The sequence below is a fragment of the Drosophila bipectinata genome, chromosome 3L (assembly GCF_030179905.1).
Source record: "Drosophila bipectinata strain 14024-0381.07 chromosome 3L, DbipHiC1v2, whole genome shotgun sequence".
Lineage (NCBI taxonomy): Eukaryota > Metazoa > Arthropoda > Insecta > Diptera > Drosophilidae > Drosophila > Drosophila bipectinata.
In genome coordinates, this window is record NC_091738.1 from 2648305 (window position 1) to 2670146 (window position 21842).

The following is a 21842-nucleotide window of genomic DNA, read 5'->3' on the forward strand; positions in this document are numbered from 1 at the left end:
GAGGAGCCGGAATGTGAGGATAGAGAGAAATACGTTCTAGCGGACGACAAAATGAAAAACTGTGATATTGATAAATGCGATATTAATGGCAAAACGTTGGGGGAATTTAAAAGTTTACTCTTCCCGGAATCCTGCGGCATCCGCAACTCTCATCAGACCGGAAAAATGAGTTTCGTCTTCGCGGCTTAAAGGACTTCATTAATCATGCCCTAGGATGTGGTAATATATCTACATAAGCTCGAACCAAATTGAACGCAAAGTGTTTGATAATTGAATTGAAATTCATTTTCGGAAGGCAGGCGGGCAGATAAAAGTCAAGGTCGCACGCATTAACCCAGGTCCTGCCGGTGGCGGCCAGAGGATGAGGGAAACCCAAAACCCGAAAATCCTTAACTGTGGTTAACATCTACACGAGCAAATCGAATCCGGCCATTAACTTGCACCCTTCGAGCGTGAAAAGAGGCGCCGCAGCTGTGCGGCATGCCCAAGGACCTGGGGGCCAGAGCTGCGTCCTGCAAACGAGTCCTGACGAGCTGAGCTGAGCAACAGTGCGAGAACAGCAAAATGAAATAGAGGAGTTAAAAAGACTAGAAAGAAAACAATATCTAAAGAAGTTGAAATACCCTAAGGAATGGTAGAAAAAATGAGGAGATATTTGAGAAAATTTTCAAGGTAAAACATGTACTTTAAAATATATCAAATCAACTTCTAAACCCTACTCCGATTTGCCACATATTTTCTTTTATATGGAGTAACTATACTCCAATTTATTTTGCGGATATGTATGTATATCTTTCTTAAGCTTAAGTCTTTCTTAATAAGTTTAAAAATTGTTCAATATCCTAAATCCATATTTTAATAATCCCTCCTTCCCATAGACCGATTATCTCTATTAAAATAAAATGCCACGAAACCCCCTTTATAGGGTATAACCATTAGAGCCGAAAACTATGGATCCCATCTATGACTGGCGGAGCACATCATTTCATAACACTTCCAGTTCATATAATCTATTTAACCCAAATTTAAACGTGCCGTGCGTTCCGCTCAATGTTTAATCAGTTGTAAAGCAATTTTCGCAATGTTTTTTCTATAAACGAGGGCAGCCGGAGTGGGTGGAGTGTGGGAAATACCCAACCCAGATTGGATTGGAAGTGGCATTGGCTTGGGGTTATGGCTTTGCGGTCCTTTGTTCGACTCCTTGGCTGCTCCTTTTATTTTTTTGTTTTGCTTTCGGGCCATCTATCTAACGACTTTCTGCGCCATTTCAATGGCAACTGTTTTGCAGCTGATAAAACTTGCCAGATCCCGAAAAGAGGGAGTGCAGTAATGGCGGGAGGAGCCAGGGTGTCCTCAATGTCCTTGCCGTCCTTGCTGTGCTGTGCTGCTGTCTCTGGATTTTAGCGGCGTGCCTAATCGTCTGCGTAATTGTCCTGCCTCAGTGCGTGAGCCTGATCCTGATCCGCATTCTGAAATCCTGGGGGCTGCATTTGGAAATCCTTTTCGCAGCTGCACCCACGACATTTTCTTTTGCTCTCTTTCAGCTCACATTTTCCCTACTTTCGGGCAATAACCTTCAACCGCAGAATTTTCAATTAACTTTGCTAAAAGGTTAACCATTTCAACCTCGACCCTGGGCTGAATGTCCTTGTTTAATTTGATTAATTGCTGCGAGAATTGTTCACTTCCTGGGCGAGATTTTGGTCGAGGTGTAGGAGTTGGTTTTTGAATGTTGATTGAGGTGACACACAATGAAGTGGAAGGATTAGGGCCTTGATCCTGTTTGCCAACTATGTTTGTGATTGACAGGAAAATTGGGTTTTACAAACTGAACAAAGGACGAGGCAGCTGTGTTGATATCGAAACTGTTCGTTTTATTGGAGGTCCAAAGATATCAATATTTTACAATTTTTCAACAGGATTTTTTCTCTATATTGCTTCCTAAGTTTAGGTTTTTATACTTATATTTAATTTAAGAAAGCTGAAGTCTTTAATAACTCTATTTAAAACTTCTCTAACCAACCCCCTTTGAGAGCCCATCAACCCACATCAGGCTTATCTATTGGTCATCACTACTACCCAAATCAACCCACAAAATACACAAATCCCGACCAGCAAACATCTGAAAATATGTTTGAGGACAACATCAAGGATATCGGAGTCGAAGCGAAAACTATGCAGACTTGTCAAAGGATTCAATGGCTCGCCTCTCCAATTTGACACGCACTCTGGCCAAAAGCGCAAAGGATATATGCTTTGGCGTTTGGCCTTAACTAACGCAGGAACAGGATGTGAGGCGGCCAGACATGGCCATGAATCATAATGGAAGCCCCAGCTCCGGCTGTGTGCTTGGCTGCCTCAGGGTCACTCTATCGTCGACTTTTTGCCCGTATTTATAATTTAATTTAGCAGAAATTTTGTGGGCGTCAAGCCAAAGGAAACCAAAAAAATAAACCCGGCGACCACCCCCAAGAAAGAAGCAACAAAAAAATATGAAATTCTCCTCGTTTGGTTATAAGGATTCACTTGCTTGACCGGAAATTTGAGACCCGTCCCTCACTACCGTTCCCCTTCCCAAAAAAAAAGAGCCTTTTTCAAAGCAGGCGTCGTTTGCATGTTAAATGCACATATGGACATTTGAGTTTAGGATGTTTAAGTTATATACGTATGTATATTCCATATCCTCACATGTACAATACATAAATTTGTATGTGTGTTTGTATAGTGTCCTGGAGAACTTTGTGGTCGTATTGCGTTGGCGTGTTTTGGGGTTTTCGGTTTCTCCTTGGGGTCGCTTGCCATCGACTTGGACGCCAGCCTTTGTGCAACACATGTGTTTATGAATACATAGAAATTTTTGACATTTTTATGGCTGCTCTGGGCATTTATTTTTGCCCCAAAATTTTGGGGAGGGTTTTTTCAGGGCCCGGTCTAAACGATAGTAATGATCGTGTTACAAACGTTTAGTTTTCACGATAAGAATAAATTATATTTGCTAGATAATATCTCTTACTTTGATCTCTTATCCAAAAGGTTTATAAATGATTTAGGAAGTTTTAAAATCTCTAGAGAAAACAGGTTAAAGTCTAGTACTCTTTTCTAGACCTCTTGATTCTGTAGCATTTCTATTAAGAGCCTCTTTACTCTTTACTATCTCTATAGCCTCCCTATAAACTTAAATTTTCATAAAATAACCCAAAGGGCATTTTCTATTTAACCACTGTGCTTAACCCCCATATGCTACTGATTTCCTTTAGTATATTATTCATTCGGACAGAACAGTTGGCGACTACTCTTGACTTGTTTATTATGACCAGAAACCCCAAAGCCATACGGTCAAGTTCTGTTTGTTAGTTTTCCATGTGGGGGTGTTGACTTTTTTAATGTTTCAATATGACTAAATGCCCCCGAGCGAGGAGCGAGGAGCCAAGTTTATGTTTGCCCCCATATTTTTGCGGGGGACCAGCCCACTTCTGTGTGTGCTGTGTGTCGTGTTTCTGCTTTTGGGTTTTTAGTTATTATTTTTTGGACGGAGGATGAGACTACGCCTACCTCTGGACTGAGATATTTATAGGACTCGGATTATTGGCGGGAGTCCGTCGAGGGGTATCGCATGTCGGCAGCTCCATGTGCGTTACGGTCGATATCCTTTCGGTTTTGAGTTACGCAAGTCGGGCCGAAGCAACGGAGCAATCGGAGCCTTCTTAGCCACTTTGACAGGCACTCTCACCCAGATCCTTCTGCGGTGGCTCAGCACTAATGAGGCTATCAAATGGCCTGTCAAAAGTGTCAAAATTCCCACTTCATTTCAGATTTCTGTGTTGTTGTTGGTGTCGTCGGTGCGGGTCCCGAAAAACTCATTCACATGTGTCTGCCACACTTGTCACTTATGTTTTTATAGCAGTTTTGTCTCTTGAGTGTCTCGTTAGCGGCTAAAGTGCCAAAATCTGTGTCACTTATTAATTTCTGTCCCGAATTCAGGGCCTGTGTGGTTCTTAAAGTTTTTCTGGGTTTAACATTTGTCTTTTGCGGCGAGTTGACATTTCAATTATGGTTGGGATAGGGCTGGAAATAAATATGGGGGCTCTCTAATGATTCAAACAAATGTGAAGACGAGTTGAAAGATATATCATTTCCGGGAGGGGAAGTGATATCAGGAACATAAGCTCACCATTTTCCTCACCCACTTATACTACAATTTTTAGTTCAATGTGTCTGGATTTATACAGCCTTTATTTAAATAGTTAGCTCCTGGTCGTGAAGCTATTGCCCCAGTTAACACTTTCGACCAGCTAATCAAAAGCCCTGTCCTGTGAGCAATTTTCGTCCTTTATGCCCATCCGACAAATTGCCTCAGACATTAGCTAAACTGCAGTTGACAACTGTTACGAAAAGCGACCTGATGACCATTAACCACATCGGATCAATGGGCTTTTACCTCAACCTAGACTGAGCCCGAGCCTCACCCCCACTATATGGCAGTGCCAACCAGAATATGCGCAATTTTCGAAAATTTTTTGCAATTAACAAACAATTTGATCGAGGGATTTCAGCCGAGGGACATAGACTACACAGTACGTAGTACCCTTGACTCGGTGACGATGGCAGGTTGGACAAATCCGTTTAGCTACGGGACACAGAGCAAACAAAACCCCAGCTATCCGGCTCCCTAAAGGGTCTTATTGTGCAGCAGTAACAGCAACAAGGACAACAACGAAATCACATGTTCCAAAACGGTTAAGCGAAAAATGGAAAATCAGGTCAGCAGAGAGGCATCAGAGTCCAATGTAGTTGTAATCGTTAGAAAATTCGAACATATTTGACAGAGCCCAAACGTAAACAAGCAACTAGGGTCTGAAAAGGGGCTTGAGATTAGGGTGGGTCTGGATACTTTATGGATAAAGGATACTGTTATATTATAGGAAAATATATGAAAAGTATGCTAAAGGTTCTTAAAAGAAATGTTTTACAAAAACTAGAATTCTAAAAACTAAAATAGTTTTGTCCTAAGATATCGTTAGGGGCTAAGTCCTAATATATATACTAAAAACTTGAATCACCCTCACCAAGGAGGGTTGGCCTTCTATGTCTATGTAATGGTATTATCCTGTCAGGACTGAGCTGGTGAGAAATGAGCGAAACGCTGCCAGAGTGTGAGTGGAACACATCCAACAGCTTGTTGAGCGATAAAGCAATTAGAAGGAAAATGGGATTTTGCATTTGAAATGTTGTTACAATGCTCGGCAATTATTCCAGGATCCTCATACTCCGAGCCCAGAACAGTGAACACTAGTGGGTGATGTGTTGAAAATGGACCAACACTTTGTTGTTAGCACAATAAGCAAGGATGTGCTTTAAGTCCCAAGTTGGTGCCAAACTCCCTTAACTGACCTACTTTACTGATGGCTTCTGTTCCGTCTCCCAGATCTCTTTCGAATGCAGTTTTGCTGTCAAGGAGCTGGGCCCTCTCGTCCTTAGTCCTAGTCCTAGTCCTTTGCATTTTTATGCATCTGGCACAAGTTGAAGTGTCGAGTCGCATATGTGAGTGAAAAGTATCTGAAAGCTGCATTCATCTCTCCCAGTGCGCGCTGCAGATAAAGATGAGAGATTGCCTTTGGTAAGAAAAGCGGGGGAAATTCCGGTTGGCTGCCTGGAAAGTTTTCATACATATTTGCCCGCCTCGTCGAACCCGGAGCAGCCAATTTCTGTTCCTCGGATAAGCAGCTATGAGACACTTTTGACTTCACACGACTTTTCTTCGGGAGCCTGGCAGCTCAAGGAAAAGCAAGAAAAGCGGGAAAAGCTCTCAAGGGAGCCCTTGTGCGATTCTGGCTTACGGTGTGATGAACTTGAAAAGAAAAAGGGTGCCACAATCCGCAGAAAAAATATATAATATAAAATAAGGCAAAGCGGAGCCAATGGATTTGCGGATGGATGTCCTTAGAAGGTGCTCTTTAACGCTGCTTGGATCACAGAGTGAGTCCTTGCACGGAGCTCTCGATATTGACTTTTTGGGGCTTTTCCAAGGCACTTTAGTCGGATAAGATAAGGCTAATTTAATCAGAAGATTTTTTAATAAAAGAAGAACGTATTCCAAATCCTATTATATGTAATGTATGTAAATACTTGTATAAATATCCTTTGAGAGTTCTCATCACATAACCATCATCACAAAATTTATTCCATCACACTTTCGGGCAACAAAACTAGCTTACAATCCCTGGAACTGGTCCAAGCCCCTCCCAGAGCCAAATTGTATTTGTCCTGAAACCCACTCCTGGATGGCAACTCCTCTAACAAAGCAACTAACATGGAACATGAAAACCCTCTACGAGGGGGACAACTATAATTTTTATTTGGCTAGGAAAGCAGTAGACAAACAAACAGACCCGCAGACCAAACTAACAAAGATCCCTAATCTGGAGTAAATCCACAATTGTCCTTGCTCCTGCTAGCCAGTGGTTGTTGTTGTTTTCGTTGCCGGGATGCTAAATTATTTGCACATATGCAAAGTTGGCAAAAAGTGCCAACAAAGGGAGAGCGAAAAATAGTAGGATGTCTAGCTAGAGTGTCCTGGACCCGAGTCCTGACAATGACTGTGCAAATTTGGTGCAGATAAGCAGAGTCCGAGAGGACAGCAACAAAAACAGCAAGGAAAACAACATCAGAAGCAGAAGCAGCAAGGACAACTAATGCCCGCTGACATGCAAAAAAGGGTAAATGAGTGACAGGACAAAACGTACTGTGGGGTAAGTCCGGGTCCAGCCCACCAAGGGTTAACACTTACTTCTCCCTGACGCTTAACCCTCGTCTGGTCTTTTTCTATTTGCGCGACCGAAAGTACACTTGGGAAAACTAGGTAATAGGTTTTCTATTAATTATTTCTTATACTTTAGGAAAGAAAAACTTTAATCTTGTTAGGTATTTTAAATTAAAAGTTTATTTGATATATTAGTAATAATATGTAGTATGGAAAATATTTGGTATAAGAAATATATTTAACAGAATAAAATATAGAAGACATACCTATTTACAAAAAATATAAAAGTATCTGGATCCTATGGATATCTTTAAAAAATTATATCTTCAGGCAACTAAGAGTTTGAAAGCATTTTTGTGTAAATTTGATACTTTTATATATTTTTGGTAGTTTCTAATAAATTTCTCCCCGTGTTCAACACAACAATGGACTATTTCACCCCGTCCTCTTGGCTTATTTTTCGCCTAGTGCTCGTGTTAAATGCTATGACAATTGCTATAATTGTCAACTGTCAAATGGCATTAACAATTTTTTTGATGTAGCCAGTGTGCCCTTTGCACTTGCCTGCACGCTCAATTGTGTGCGTAGGTGTGGAAATCCGTGAATTGGCAAGGGCTGGGCGGGAAGAGTGTGCGATTCTGATAGGGGAACAAAAGGATTAGGACCAGGCCCACAGCTGGTCTTTTCAAGCCGGGCTCTGCTGCTGGCAAATGAGATTAGATTAGGGCAGAACATGAGGCTGATTAAAGATATGAACAACAAAAGAAGGGATTTAATATTCGTGGCACTTTAAAGTGACCAAACTTGAAGATGTTCGCATCTTTAAAGTGACCAAACCCAAAGATTTCCGTATCTCTTAGCCACACCTTTTGTCTTCACCTTTTGAAAAATAGAAAAAATGAAGAAAAGGCTCCATTAGAAACCCCATTCAGCGCCATCCATCTATCAACAGCCGACAGGAGGAGACTGTCATCCTGCCACTTTTGCTCCCAACCTCCGCCCAATCTACTTTAACCCACCATCCTATATATCCTTTCACGTCTGCCATCTTGTTTGCACTTCGTGCTTTTGCATTCAAATTGCGTTTATTCAAATAGAACCAGAGCCGTACACATTTTCAATTATTTTATGCTGATTTCCAGTCATCGCGGATCCTTTGTCTGCTTTTTGTACAAAAATAAAAATAAAAGCAACAGCCACCGATAAAAACTTTTTCCAAATTTAATTATGCTAAATCTTAGGCTTTAGCTGTATTTTTATTGAAAGTCACTCAAGTCATTGGAACCATTGGAGCCGGGATTCCGCTCACACATTTATCTGTCATTCTCATAAAAATGCAAACCAGCGCTTCCCCTTTGATGACACTTGAATGTCACATATGAGACAGGACGCTGATGCTGCCCCTCTTTCTCACTGTCCCAGGACTTTTCGTCTCGCTCTCGGGCGTGTCACAAAGTTTGACATTTAGTGGTTGGCAAAAACTGTCAGGATTCCTGGGCAAAACTTGACGATGATTGCTCGGTTCGGTTCGAGTTGGTCTTGAAAAAAGTTTGAAGCCCTAACGCAGGTTGGGGGTGAGTGAGTAGAACTAATAAAGTCTGCAGCAAAATAAACTTACGACTTAACCCTCTGGGGGCTGGATAATGCTTTTTTGACACTTGACAAAATGTACATTTAAAAATTGTTGTATTCCAAAGGGGGCTTATAATTATACTGCTTAAATGTTAGGTTTAAAATTCTATTTATGGAACATTATGGTTTATCTTAACTAACGTACCTCAAAGGGTTAAGAAGATGCTGCCTAGTTGGTAATTAAGTTAAAAGTTTACCTAGAATTCCTGAGAATTCCAACCTCAATTGCAGAGGAAGTCGCAATCATTTAGCATATTTAAATGAAACTAACGAGCTGAGACTTCCCACTCATTTCCGTTCTTCTAACCAATTTTGTCCCTCTTTTACGAAAGAAAGTCTTCCCACAAACTACCTTTAATATTCATAGAAATCATATAATAAATTATATTTATAGGTTTGACTCTGTTTTTTTTTTGTGTTTGAGAGCAAAGTGCGTGTATAATCAATTTTATAACACGATCCTTGTATTCCCCTTCCACACAATTTTTTTTTTCTGGCAGACAATAGATCGACGTGTGCTTACCACGATATTCGTGCGAGTGTGTGCGAAGGCTTTTTGTAGCCACTGTGGCCCAACACTTTACGCATAGACAATGTCAAACCCTATTTTTAATAGGAACTGGAACAATACAAGAGGCCATGGCCCGAAGAATAGAAATTGGTAACGAGGAATAGAAATGAAATTATTTTTGTTTTGTGTCATCTTTTTGTTCGAGTTTTGTATTTTTCTTTATTTTTGTGAGGCAGGGGCAGCATCACCGCGAGACATCGTCGTCGTCGTCGAGTCTCGATCTTTTGTTTGTTGTTTATTGTGAGCCCACGATTTAGGACGGGGGTTCGGGAGGTGGGCATCACCTTTTGTTTGGCCATTTCCATCAGACGTGAGTGCAGCCACAAGTGAATGCGTGAGAATTTTCCACAAGTGATTTTTATGTGCGTCTCCAACAATCGGACTTGGCCTTCGCTTAATTTAATGTCTTTTTTTTGTGGTCGGACAATTGCGAAAATAATGTGTCAGAGGGCAAGGACAATGCCTGGACGGCGGATGGGTGGTCGCCTGGCGCCAGGACTCTAGGCTCTCGTATAATTTACAACTTAAATGGAAATAAAGCTGTTTCCCACTGCAGCCCAGTGGCTTTCACCCACTTTTCCGGCACACTGACTTTTCTCATGCATTTTTAACTACCACACATTTCGGCCATATACGCCCAAGGTGCCTCTTGCGAGAGGTCCTGGGGAATCATAACCCACTCCGGCTCAGAAAGGCTTCTTCGTTCGGCTTTGCCCTCTCAAATATTAATTTTTATATGCTTACAAGCCCAGGTGGCAATAGTTGTGGGCCAGGCCAGAAGCACAACACCCACAGCAGCAGCAACAGCAGCAACAGCCGCTGCAGCGGCAGGCTGCTCGTTCTGGAAATTGAAATGTGGAAAAGGCGCTTAATGCGCATATGAAAAATGGAGAAAGGAAATTGCATTTTCTTTTTGCTACCCGATTTGCCCCGAGCCACTGCCGTAGCGGCCGCCATCTGTAGAATTTTGCACTCTGGACTGGAGTAGGTCAGGCGAGGTTAAACTCAAACAGAAACGGGTGCATTCAACCGTGAAGGACTTGGCCAAGAGGCAAGAGCCTGAAATGCATTTCACTTAACATGAGCTTGGGCACAAAAAAAAACTATTATTGATAAATAAGTGGGAGGACTTTATGCCTGAAAGTTTCAAAATGTATGTTTTTGTAGTTAATGGAAAAGCCTTGCACTTCTTTAGTTAATTACTTTTGGGGAACACATTTTTAATTAAATTGAGTACGGTCCTTCAAGAAATGGCTTTTAATTGAAGTAGTTCCTCTTAGAACCTAGTACTTTTTTTCTTTTAATTTTCATCAGACTTTATGGATTGATTAGCGCATGTCCTAGCCTTCTCTTAGAGTCTAACTTTTATCCTATAGTGTAGAAATCTTTAATCAACCTATATTTTTACCTTTTTTAAATCCACAAATACCATCAGTAAATCACATTACTTTATAGAATCATTGTTTGTAAAGAATTTCTACCCTGAATCGATCGAAATGCAAATTCCACTTCAGAACTCCATTCTTTTCTTTGTCACTCCACCAGCTATTATCCTGGATTTCCAGCGACTTGCCGCTGTCTTCCTGTCTCCTGTCTCACGCATACCAATTTCCATAATTTGCACAACTTGATAAACAATTTAAACATACAAGTAATAATAATGCAAGTTTGTGTTCCAGAGCTCACTCGCCTCAGTGCTAAGCGCCGGCCAAACAAATGGCAACAATTTAAGGCAAATTGCTAACTGGGGGCCCGGTGGCGTCAGCTCCGGCTCCGGCTCCGGGACACGCCCCTTTTACACCTTTGAACGGGTTGGGCGTTTTGGGCACGCAACTCTGCACTTAATGCGGCCAAAACCTGGCAAGGCCACGCCTTAAATACTGAATCCTGAAACCATAAAACACGAGTCCAGGCCGCCACTCCAGAATAACTCCCCGACCTCAACCCTATGACTAAAAATGGATTTTTAACAATAACTCAGCGCTAAGTTGGAATGCCATTGCCATGACATTTGATTGATGTGCCCCCACACCCCCCTGGGCAGCTGCAAAAGTGCAAAATTATGGAAAAAGCCGGCTATCAGCTGCCAGTGGCTTTCGTGCCGGCTATCCAATGGTAATTTATAATTTCGGGCTTACTTAGTTGGCTCATTTCCATGTGTGATAGCATGGAGAGGTGGGCTTAACCCATAATGTGATACGGGGGAGTCTTCCACCAAAACAGGTAAAAATACCTATAAGTTTCTTAATCAAATATCCAAATAAAGTGTATTTTTATAGCGTATTCCCTTTTCTTTAAAAGTAAATATTCTCCAGCCTATATAATTCAAGATTTCCGTGCGAGTTATTTCGCTAAACTCGCTTTGAATATGCATAAGCGTGAAAATTTGCACGAAAATATGCCACTAGTGCCAGAACCAACGTCAAAGGCAAAAAAAATTTACAAAAAAAATATAAGAAAAACGAGTACAGCATTTATGACAAAATTCCATTTGGGCCTGGTCGTCGGGACCCACTTGGTTGAGAACTGGGTGTTTCGGCTAATGACTTCTGGCATCGGTCCCAGGACTCCCTCCTGGGCTGTTTTGGAATTTTCCTGTGGAATTTGTCATGTGTCAGTATGACTTAAATACCGAGAAAATACTTCGCTTATGTTGTTTTTTTTCTCACAGAAAAAGTAAAAGCATAACGAGTACGGCATCACAAATTATGCGGGTGGCTCGACTCTAATGGACTTTGATAAGGTGGCAAAAGGTGAGACCTGCAACCGGGGCCGAAATTTATGCAAATCCGCCTGTGACCTAAATTAGCACGAAAATTTGTTAGATTAGGCGCTTTTCATTTCCGCCCAGGGACTGCCACTCCATACCAGAAAATTATATAAAAAAAAGAGAAAAGCCCATTTCGATTGCCGAAATGGGAGCCAGCTTACAAGCCATAAAAATTGCATGTCCTGGTTGTCGTATGCATGTTGAGAGCCTTGGCTCCTTGGCGCTCCTTGGACATGAATGGGAAATGGGTACATTGCTGGGTGCCTTTTAAGTGCAACTCTTTGTATACAACTTCCGTTTGGCGTGTGACGATGTCGGCGACGCTCACAAGAAATGCAAATTTCTGCACACACAATCCCACATGTTTGGATATCCTTAAGGAAAAGGACGAGGAGCTGGCAATGGATTCGAAATCGCAGCCCAGTCAGCAAGCGCGCACGCATTCCATTCCATTAACTTTATCAATGTAAATCACCGAAATGTGTTGGCTTTGGTTGGACGCTGGAATTGCTGGCGGTTTTTGGTCGCATTGGATTAAGCTTGGGAATATAAGTATGTCCATATATTTATATAGCAATGGAATGGGGCAACAATAAAGCCAACACGTCTTGGCTGGGAAATCGTGCATTCTCCTGAGAAACCATTCATAAATGGAAGGCTTTCAGGAATGTGGTTTTCTGATAGGAAAGGCTTTTATAAATCATGGATGAAGAAGCTCTTTCTCTTTGATAATTTTACCAATAAATCCCAAGCTTCTAAGAAATTTCTTTTCAATAAGAATTATATTGTCCAATTTCCATATACGGCCTCATAATTGAGACATTAATGGATCTTAATAGCTACACAAAAACCTTAAGAAACTCCACCCCGATTACAGCCCAATCCATTTTTATTAGCCTATCAACTTTCATTTGATTATCTCAATCAATTTCCAGCATAAAAATTGCTCAAGCTTCGACATAATTAATTACTCAACAACAAAAAAATGGGATTTGTCATAATAAATCTTTATCAAAAAATGGGTCGTCAAAGGAATATGACAAATTATGAGCCAAAGTCTCAAGACACAATAAATCAACAAATCATTTGTGATGGATTTTTTTTCCTGCCCCTCGCCAGCAATTAGAAATCATTTAATTGCAGCGGCAAAGTCATAAAAACCCATCAAACGGGCAGCGAATTGTAGAGTTCATCAATAATAATAATAATCAAGTTTGATGCTCAGTAAAATTTACATGATTTGTCCATAAATCAATTTAAAGAAAGCGGAGAAAGTAAGGGAATTTATAAGGGTGGGCTATTAATAAGTTGAGAAATCTGTGACATCTTGAATTTCAACAATTGAGAAAAATCAATAGACAACAGAAGCTGCCGAATATCAGAATGCAATTTGCAGACCCATCAGCAAACCTTTTTGGCTGATTTTCGTACATGTTTTACCCACCTCCCTCTAAAAGGGGATTTTCGGTGTGTGTGTTTTTTTTACAACATAAAGTCATATTTCATTCGCTGCCAGTCAAATCGGACAAGCTAACAGACAGATTGGACCAGCAGTCGGACGAACTGTGGGAATAAGTTTCCAATAAAAACAGGGCCGAGGAGGCAAATGCCGAATGCACATGCCCGTATCTCTGGGTAGATACCGCCTGGTTCCGATTCCCCCAACTCCCCAGTTCCCCAGCTCCCCAAACTCCACATCCAAAAGTAATTTAACTCCACTTCAGATCTCCCAACCAACACAACCAGCCGAACCAACCAGGAGGAAAACAGGAGGAATACTCCTGGCTGCCACTGTCACTGATTTTCCGCTTCATATTTTTATATCAACGAATGCCTCCAGAGAGGCCCAGTCACAGATGAAGTAGAGCGACAAAAATTGTGTTTATTTTTACTTATACACAAGATATAATAATATATATACATATATATACATATCCACAGTAGACTCTGGCTCCTCGGGTATGTAAATTTTTCCTGGGAATCTTCATCTTGTCTGTGTCTCTCTGTCTGTCGGGCAGTCGATGGGGGGATTTGTACTTGACGTGAAAATTGTCAAAAAGGCGCTTAAAGTCTCCTCCTTTCTCTGGCTCAAATTAAAGAAAATGTTATTTGTAGGCTGACAGGCAAAGGATTGAACATATCCAACTGGAAGGCACCTACATACAGGGGATTTAGGCTCTGATATTTTGGGGTATTTTATATTTTTTTTTTTGTTTTGGCGGGGGTTGGGTTCTGCCTGACATGCTAATGGTTTCACATTTTTGGGGGAGAAGTGAAGTGAAAATTGTCGAGAGCCGCAGCGTATTTGGTTACGCTTTTCTCACGCCACACCATCCAGATGGATGGATGATGGAGTTCTATATTTGCACCTAAGCATGAAAAATGATTTCGAAAAACTGTCTCAAGGGGAATGGGACAAATGGAGATTAATTGATGTGGCCAGAACTCTACTACAATCTATGTTTCAAATTTGTTTCTTTAAATTTAGGAAAAAGCAAACATTTGTAAAGAAATCATGTTCCAACGAATAAGGTGTAGTCTTGACAAGTATTAACTCCCAAATAAATAGAGACAGCTCCAAGTTGGTTTGAAAATTTGTTAAAATTGATCCTTGATTCAAGATATATTATTGATTTTTATTTTTGTTACATAAACAGCCGTAATACTTAATCTTTGAACTTTAAAGCGACCGCAGTATAACATTCCATAAGCTTCTTTCCTAGTTCACACTTTCCTGCATCCTTGAGGCTGTGGCATGAGCTCTTCAGTGCCTTTACCTTGTTCGAATTTCTGACATCTTTGCACAAAATGTCGCTTATCTTGTTGGGATTGATCTGGTTATTGACAATGAATCCTGCTGCCACCATGAAGCAGTGTTTGGAGCACTTGTTCTCATGTAAAATCTTAGGATCATTTAGTATTACCTCGCCCTCTGCTTTAAGGCAAGAATATACTCCCCCTATTAATTTTGTCTACATGGCGATGACTTTAATGAGTACTGGAATAAAGGAATTTTGTGCTATTTACTCACTGTGTCAATATTAAGTGTAAAGTTTTGTGCATTTATAACAGCTAGGAGGACTAACAAAGTCAGGGCGCTAAAAAGTCGTTTCATTTTAGGAATTAATATTGGAATAAATGGTTTATGGTTTAATTTGACTTTTATAATGTCATTGGGGATTTTAAGGTTTATTAGTTATGGATAAAAGTTGAGTGGATTAACTACACTGTAACCTTTTCATTTAAAGAAAACTTACTTTAACCTTTTTAGATGCGGTCTAAAAGATAAAGTTTCAATGGGACTTTAACGTTATTTGGAGGAAACTAAGTAGTATTCAACTACCTCAGGACTCCCCAATTAGGTATCGATTGTACTGGTCTTTGGAACTCCCCTGGGTTATTTTTACATAATGCCTAACTCAATTTTTGCCAAGTTGTCGCCTTTGCGTTTTAGCATAAAAGTTAATCAATGGCATTACGTATGCGACATCATCAGCATCGGAATCCTGGCTTTCCCTTTGACAATATCCAATTCGCAGCTCCCTGAGGCAATCAGTAAAAGTACGTTTGATTTTTGCCCATTTTGCCTAGTCAGACAGAAGTTGTTGGACCGTTTTCATTATCGGGAAATAGTTAAATTATCGCCCATGGAACATAGACCATGGACCGCATGATTGACAGGGGGACACATGATTGGATGGGAGGAGGGGAGTTCGTGTATCAACTATTTCTTATTCCCTTGAATCGAGAGTGGACAGTGGTCAGTTTTTATGCCTCTTCTTATCGGGCGATTGGATGGGATGAAAGCGGGATGTGCGGGCCCAGTGGACCATCATAAACTGACCACCACTTTGATTTTGTCATTTATTTCACAAAATAGGAGCAGGGTGGTGAGTGTTTCGTCATCCCCAGGGGCCTTTATGGTCTCTGCTCGTCTTCAAACTGACCCTTTCCTAATTTGTTTTCTATTTGGTACTAATTTCTTAATTTAGTGAAGCATGACCGGCTGCGTGTGTGCCTTTGTTGGTGTCCAGTTTTGGGGTCAGTTTTCAGATCGATGCTGGCCATTTCATTGATTAAATGTCACTCTGTCCGAGTCGAGTTCCCAAGTCGCTAATAAAAGTTTAATTTCAGCTTGAATAAAGTGGTTTTGTGAACAGAGAGTGATTCGAATTTAATTTGGGTTAGTTTACCAAACGCTTCAATGATTTAAAGTCTCTCATATTATTTTCTTTATAATTAGTTTAATTCACACCACAAACCCTTAACCATAACCAATTAGTTTTGTTCTTTGTTCATTCTTAAATAACTTTCGTTATCTTCACTTTTACCTTTTGGCAGAATCAAAATTGCAAAAAGTGCAACAGTGAAAAATTTTTTAATTAAAATTCACAGACGCCGGCACGCCCACTTGCACACCCTCACATTTCGACACAGGGCCATAATCCCCATTGCGCCACATCCTCCGTCTTTCGGCCACATTCCCATCTCCATCACCTGGCTCACATATGCTCTTTCTGTGTTTACCTGGAACGTGAGCCAATTATCGGGATTGAAAGTGGAGGTAAGGAAGCTTAAGCCTTCGACACTCGCTCTGCGCGAGCTCAAGAGCAATTCGAGTTATTAATCTGATTTTTCAAATCGCCAGCATGCAACGTCATCATTGTGATCAAGATCTTACATAAACAGGAAACGCAACTCGGCTGCAATTTCCATTTATAAGCCAGCTAAGCCGCTTATCTCCGGCATTGGCATTGGCATCCCAACCCCGAAAACTCCCGGACCCGGGAGTCTCCGGACAAATTGTCTGCACATGAATGCCACGATGCCGGGACGATGACAATGCCAACGAAAATGTCAAAGTCAAAACTTGCCAGACAACAGGCTGGTTAAGTAAAAAGGTAAAGGTAAACTGAAAATCCCTGATTGGGTTTCCCCCGTTGAAAGACAGATCTTTTCCAAAGGTATTACGTCTTTGAGTTGGGAGAATAAATCTTAAATTGACGACATATCTTTCAATGGTGCTGTCACTGCGAAATATTTCTTTTAACTCTATTTTGAATAAAAAATTTAATTCTATTTAATATATATTTAATAATAAGTGACAAAATAGGAGGCTAGGAATAAAAAAAGACCTAGAAGAAAGATGTGACATTAATGGTTCAGATTTCCACGTTCGAAGACCTGGAAATAATGACATTAAATATTTTAATTTGATTTAAATGTATAAAAATATCCATAACAAGCCTCCCCATAAAAATAATAGAATTCTAAAATTTTTGATCAGAAAGATGTTGCTGTTCCAATCGTTTACTTTCTTGGTAATATTCAGCTCAGTATTCGGCACCGTATTTGGATCTAATCATCATGATATACCACAAGGTTTAAATGAGGCAAGTTATTTATTTTTTATAATTATTTAACTTATTTAATTTAATTATATATTATAATCAACCTAATCATCATTTCGAATTAATCTAGATCGAAAAAAATGAATTTAATCGATGCATTAGGGAGAAAGGAAAAAATGGTCCCGATCGTGAAGGGGCTTGCAAAATTCAATGTCACTTGCAAGCAATAGGTGCGATCGGCACTGGTAAGATCGATGTGAAAAATATTTGGTATAGGGCTTGGAGTGATAAGGGGAATGCCACTGAGATACCTCAAAAAACTTTACAAGCTTTAGAGGCCAATTGTTCCTCCCTTAAGGCCACAGGAAGGTGCGAGCTAGGCATCAAGATATCAGATTGTTTTGGTAAAATTGATAAATTGATGGACACTTAATTGATATTATCCTTAGAATAAATCAAAAGTGTATAAAAAATGTATACAACAAATTGAAAAAGAAAACGCTGAATAAAAATGTTTTAGCTTAAAGATTTTCTTATTGTGCTTTTATTAAAAATATTGGAGATATACTTTAAAAAGCATTCCATTCCATACTCCTCGACACTGAGTCATTTAAGTGCCTTTTTAAGCCGTAATATTTTTTATTTTACATTATACCTCCTTTTGTGATGTTTGAGGTGCGTAAATAATGACATTAAATATTGTACTTGTATTCAATTTGTCTATAATTATCCATAACAAGCCCTTGTATAAAAACCACAGCACTTCAGAATTTTTAATTAGAAAGATGTTACTTTTCCCATTGATGACTTTCTTGGTAATATTTGGCTCCGTATTCGGCGCTAAAGATCCTTTCTTCCCAGAAGTGTTGACTGAGGCAAGTTTCAAAAGTATTAAATATTCAAATCATCTTTATCAAGGACACAAATTATTCTAGATCGAAAAAAATGTATATTATCCATGCGTTCAAGAGGAACAAAAAAGAGGTCCCGATCCTAAAGGAGTGTGCGAAACTCAATGTTACTTGAAAGCTTTAGGTGCGATTGGCACTAATAAAATAAATGTGAAAATTGTTTGGGACAGGATTTGGGAACGGAAGGAAAAAGATAGCGCTATTCTACCTAACATACTTAGAGGGTCAAAAGAACACAAAGAGTTGGGAAAAAAGATTTTTAAAGATTTAGAAGCCAATTGCTCTTTCCTTAACGCCACAGGAAGGTGCGAATTGGGCAAAAAAGTAGAAGATTGCTTTGCTAAAGCGGTTGAAAATGAAGGTAACTTTGTCAATATTATAAAAAAGGGTTAATTAAATGAAAAAATAAAGTTTATAATCGACACTGAGTTATTGAAGTGTATCGTTAAACACACATATTTAAAAATATACTTAGTTTTTTTACTGGTGCGGAAAAATTAACATTAAAGTTTTTTTTTGTTTTTTTATTGTATATATTTATCCATAACAAGCCTTCCCATAAAAACAACAGCACTCTACAATTTTCAAGAGGCTACGTTTTCATTTGGTAACTTTCTTAGCAATACTTATTCGGCTTTAAAAATAAGGTGCGTTTGGTACCATTCGGTTTAAATGCGGCAAGTTCCAAAAATAAAATTTATTATAATCATGGATACAATTAATTTATATCAAAAAGGAGGAATTTTATTGATGCCTTCAAGAGGAAAAAAAGGTCCGGATCCCTAAGAGTCGTGGGTAGCTTAATGTAAATCGCAAGTTTCAGGTGCGATCGGTACTGAACAGACCAATAAATATTGGAATTCGGTTTGGAAATGGAATATATCACATAAAGCTTTTATATCTGAAAAAATAAAAGAGTCAAAAGAAAACATAGAATGGGGAATAAATATGTTAAAAGCTTTAGAAGCCAATTGCTCCTCCCTTAAGGCGACAGTAAAGGTACACGATTGTTTTGGTAAAATTGATAAATTGATGGACACATAATGGATTTTATCCTTAGAATAAATCAAAAATGTATACAACAAATTTAAAAAGAAAACGTTGAATAAAAATGTTTTAGCTTAAAGATTTTCTTATTGTGCTTTTATTGAAAATATTCGATATATAATATAAAAATCATTCCATTTCATACTACTCGACGCTGAATCTTTTAAGTGTCTTTTTAAGCTGGAATATTTTAACGCTGAATCTTTTAAGTGCCTTTTTAAGCTGGAATATTTTTTATTTTGAATTATAACTTTTGTTTTGTGATGTAAGAGGTGCGTAAATAATGACATTAAATATTGTACTTGTATCCAATTTGTCTATAATTATCCATAACAAGCCTTTGTATAAAAACCACAGCACTTCAAAATTTTTAATTAGAAAGATGTTACTTTTCCCATTGATGACTTTCTTGGTAATATTTGGCTCCGTATTCGGAAAGTTAGAAAGTTTCACGAAAGTAGAAAGATTTTTCCCAGAAGTGTTGAATGAGGCAAGTTTCAAAAGTATTATATATTCAAATCATCTTTATCAAGGACACGAATTATTCTAGATCGAAAAAAATGTATATTATCGATGCGTTCAAGAGGAACAAAAAAGAGGTCCCGATCCTGAAGGAGTGTGCGAAACTCAATGTTACTTGAAAGCTTTAGGTGCGATCGGCACCAATAAGATCAATGTGAAAAAAGTTTGGGACAGGATTTGGAATTATAAGGGAAGAGATAGCGGTATGCTACCTGACAGCATTAGAGAGTCAAAAGAGCACCAAGAGTTGGGAAGAAAAATTTTAAAAGATTTAGAAGCCCATTGCACTTTTCTTAACGCCACAGGAAGGTGCGAGTTGGGCCAAACGGTAGAAGGTTGTTTTGAAAAATCGGTTGAAAGATTGAAGTTAACTTTGCCAATATTGTAAAAAACGTTTTTTAAATAAAAAAATAAAGTTTATAATCGACACTGAGTTGTTGAAGTGTATCTTTAAACTCTTATTTTAAAATATACTCCGTTTTTTACTGGTGCGGAAAAATTACCATAAAATCTTTGGAATGTGCGAATTAGGCTGAAAGGTACACGATTGGTTTGGTAAAACGCTAAATAGCTTTGAGATAAATACTTCTGTTTTCTAAGTGTGCAAATGTTAGGTAATTAACATAAAGAAAGATCAAAAATAAAGGTACATCGAATGGAAAATTTAAATAAAGTGTATACTTGACCCAAACAATTTGTTTTATTTAATACTAGCATTGCTGTCTATATCATCGTCTCTTACCACCATTTTGCCAACGAAAATAATTATAATAAATGAAAATTCCATTTTAGGTATATACAATGTCAAATAAATAACCGAAAAAAATTTCCATATAAAAGCCTTGAAATGCCAATACCTTGAAGTAGAAACTCTACAATTTCCTTCCAGGTATTGCGAGCAAGGAATCCTAAAAAGGATTAGGGTAAAAATTCGGAAGTCAGCCGGATGTGATACATCTATGATGTATAGAGTTTAAATTGAATAATGACGAGATCAACTTGAAAAGGATTTGGGAGGTTTAAAAGGCTGGGAGGATATAAGAAGGTGCAAGCTAGTACAAGCGTCTTTTTAAGTTTATATGTTTTTTAATTTTATATTATACATAGTTTTTTATGACGTAACAGGTGCAGAAACAATTAAATTAAATATCTTGAAACTGTATATAATACTTATTTAGCTACGAGGTAACGGGTGCGGAAATAATGACATTAAATATTTTTCCTATATAAGCCATGCCAGTCCATAATTATTATATTAAAAAGATGTTACTTTTGCAATTAGTGACTGCTTTGCTAATATTCGGCTCCGTTCGTTCCATGGACCCAGAAGGGTTGAATGACGTAAGTTCAAAAAATTGTATTTATTATAATCATCCTAATCACGGATAGGTCTTGGTCTAGGGCGAAAAAAAGGAGTTCGATCGATGCATTCAAGAGGAAGCCAAAAAAGGTCCCGATCCTGAAGGGTCGTGCAGACATCATTGTTACTTGAAAGCTATAAATGGGATTGGGACTGATGGGAAGATCATTGTAAAAAATATTTATGAAAAGACTTGGAATCGTAAGACAAAGGATGCTTCCGATGCGGTACCTCAAAGTAATCAAAAAGAAAGCAAAGAATTTGGAGACAAGTTTTTAAAAGCTTTAGAGGCCAGTTGCTCATCCGTGAAGGCCACAGGAAGGTGCGAATTAGGCAAAAAGGTACCAGAATGTGTTGCTAAAACGTTTGAAAATCTTGAAAAAGCGGCATAAGTGTAACAAAATGTAAGATGAATAAGGAAAAAAGATTTAAATGTATACATTTATGCATGTAATAGAAAATTTAATTAAAATTTATACTTGACACAAATATATTTGTTTTATTTTTTTGGGTTCGCTTCTTATATCATCGTTGTCCATTTATCATTCTCTAAGCGAATATAATAATATTTAACAAGAAAGGAAAGCTAACTTCGGGCGGAGCCGAAGTTTATATACCCTTGCAGTTAAAACCGGATATATATCGCAAACATCGGATATAGTTGGCCGATCCTTATGGGAATAGGAAAATATAATCCAATTTATTACAATACAAAATCTAAAAAAAGTCCCAAACTTCTATCTTCAAAAATACGAAAGTTGATATTTCTACCAAATACCATTTCCGATCGTTTAGTTATATGGCAGCTATGGGATATAGTCGGCCGATCCTAATGAAATTTGGTAGGTTGGGTCAACTGACCAAAAATAGAATCTGTATTAAATTCCAGCTTTCTATCTTCAAAAACACGAAAGTTAT

General features: G+C 38.8%; 2 long non-coding RNA genes across 7 annotated transcripts; one reads left to right on the top strand and one right to left on the bottom strand.

The window, feature by feature from the left end:
- Window positions 1-657: 657 nt before the first annotated feature.
- On the top strand, window positions 658-21413 carry LOC108126238 (uncharacterized). 5 transcript variants are annotated; one of them, XR_011442604.1, is made up of 8 exons: window positions 15609-15623; window positions 15726-15916; window positions 16075-16297; window positions 16382-17126; window positions 17215-17959; window positions 18020-19532; window positions 19593-20905; window positions 20966-21413. It is a non-coding gene; the product is annotated as an uncharacterized lncRNA (long non-coding RNA). The 5 variants fall into 5 exon arrangements; XR_011442605.1 differs by lacking the exon at window positions 15609-15623 and having other exon boundaries at window positions 15902-15916; window positions 18020-18767; window positions 18819-19532; XR_011442608.1 differs by lacking the exons at window positions 15609-15623; window positions 15726-15916 and adding an exon at window positions 658-672.
- LOC108126227 (uncharacterized) lies at window positions 13596-14907 on the bottom strand. Of its 2 annotated transcripts, none has more exons than XR_011442610.1 (3): window positions 14765-14907; window positions 13898-14705; window positions 13596-13816 (listed from the first exon to the last, which is right to left on the bottom strand). It is a non-coding gene; the product is annotated as an uncharacterized lncRNA (long non-coding RNA). The 2 variants fall into 2 exon arrangements; XR_011442609.1 differs by having other exon boundaries at window positions 13894-14705.
- Window positions 21414-21842: the final 429 nt, after the last annotated feature.